The following is a 2078-nucleotide window of genomic DNA, read 5'->3' as shown; positions in this document are numbered from 1 at the left end:
ATTTCAACATGGGGACTGGGGGTGGGGGACACAAGCGTTCAGTCCATAACAAATGTCAACTTCTTGGTATCCTGTTACACCTCTTTCCCCTGTGTAACAGATACTAAGAAAAAGAATTACACAAATACTCAAGCACTATGTACGCATTGAGGCCCAGACTGACTGCACTTCGGTAATTTCTCCATCAGGAGGAGCGAAACTGAGTGTGGCAGCCACCTCCAAAGTTAGCCTCTCCCTTTTATTGTAAAGACAAGTAAGTTTTACAAGAAAATTCAGTTGATTTAACCATTACAAAAACACAAGGATATGAGCAGAATTATGGCTAACAAATGGAGAGCTAGTAACATCATTGAAATAAGCAAAGTGACATTCCATAATGCAATTTACAAAAGGTTAGGTCACTCCCCAACAAAAGCTTGATCTTACCAAACACTGTTTTTCCCTACAGCAATTTCCCCCCTCATTTTTACATATCAATCAAGTAACTGCCTTTCTTTGAGCCAGCAACCTTGCTGTGTTACAGTTCTATATCTTAAAACAGAGACTTTAGCCTGGGGCAAGTTTCCTGTCTTTTGCAAGGTTAACATTTCTATATGTAATCCCAAAAGGTTCGGCTAAATCTGAGACTACAGGGCTTTGGAGGCCCTGTGAAATACATTTGCTTTCTAGTATACTCCACAGTATCCTGTGTATAAGAAAAGTATTTTTCTTCAGCAACATCTTCCTAAATTTAAGTGAAAAAGAACCCAAAATGATATCTAAGAATTAGAAGGTGGTGTATATGTCAATGTGTAAGACAGCCACGACCTACAGGGCAGAAGGAAAGGGGGATACCTCGTGGAACTTCCAGTCTGTATATTTACCTTGAAGTGACAAAATATTAATTCTAAGTAGGCTGTGGAACACATGTATTACGATCCTCAGAACAACTACAGACAACTCAACAGATAGAGAGGTTTATAGAATGTCTTCTCTACATGTGGTTTTAATAGTTTTCCTTTTAGTCCCAGTTGTAAAGTTCATTGGGTGTGCTTTGCACTCAAATCTTTGCACAATCTCTGCTCATTTGCTTAGGAGAAATTCCTTGTCATGGGAACACCGGAGGCAAAGTGGAGTTTTGACTTCCACATGACATCTAGCCCTCTGCACTGGCTTGCTGACATCATTTGGCCTTTTGGCCATCTCATTTCTTATTACAGAAGCCCCATCTGAAGCTATGCCCAATCAACATTTTACCGTGTGTACTGTGTCCCAACAATCCCATGACTCAACCGGGAGGTCATTTTCCATGAATTAACCATGTCTTTCCTAATGTGTTCATTATAGATGGCCTTTCACAATTACATCTCACCCAGGTCAGTGTTTACATTTCACCCAGGTCGGTGCCACCTCTGCTGACACCTGCATTCATACACTGCCATTGCTTTAAAACATGTCATTACCTCCCTGTAATATGAATTAAATATAATTTGGGAGGGACAAGAGAGACTTGAGATGGACTCTGATGGTCCACTAGTAAACATACTCTGCCCCTCAAGGCTAACAGAGAGACAAAAAAGACACATAACCAAAAAAAGACACCGAAGACGGTGCTGTGGCCCAATGAAGAACGGGCACTGCATGGTGGCCGTGCCTAGCAACTGGGAATTTAGAAGGCAGGAACAGTGGCTGGTGGAATGCGGTGACAAGTGGAAGGCCGAGGGAAGGGCCTCAGAATTGAGACTGGCACACAGTGTGGCTCAGAAGCCAGTGACAAAGGGCTGGGACGGACATCTGAGAGGAGCTGTGTCCACCCCGGTCCCTCCACACAGCGAGCTGGCTGTCCTCCCCGCAACTTGAGGCTTACTTGGAGACTGCATCACTGGTTAGTGGAGCCTTAGTCCTTCTTTGCTGTGTAGTTTTAAATTGGGGTAACGTGTACATAACAGAGTTTACCATTTTAACCATTTTGAATGTACAGTTCAGTGGCATTGAGGACATGGACATTGTGTGCAACCATCACCACCATCCACCTCCAGAACTTTTTCATCTTCCCCAACTGGAACTGTCCCCATTAAACACTGCCGACCTTAACTCTG

Source organism: Galeopterus variegatus, unplaced genomic scaffold (genome assembly GCF_000696425.1).
Source record: "Galeopterus variegatus unplaced genomic scaffold, G_variegatus-3.0.2 Scaffold9775, whole genome shotgun sequence".
NCBI classification, from domain to species: domain Eukaryota; kingdom Metazoa; phylum Chordata; class Mammalia; order Dermoptera; family Cynocephalidae; genus Galeopterus; species Galeopterus variegatus.
This window is presented reverse-complemented; position numbering follows the sequence as displayed.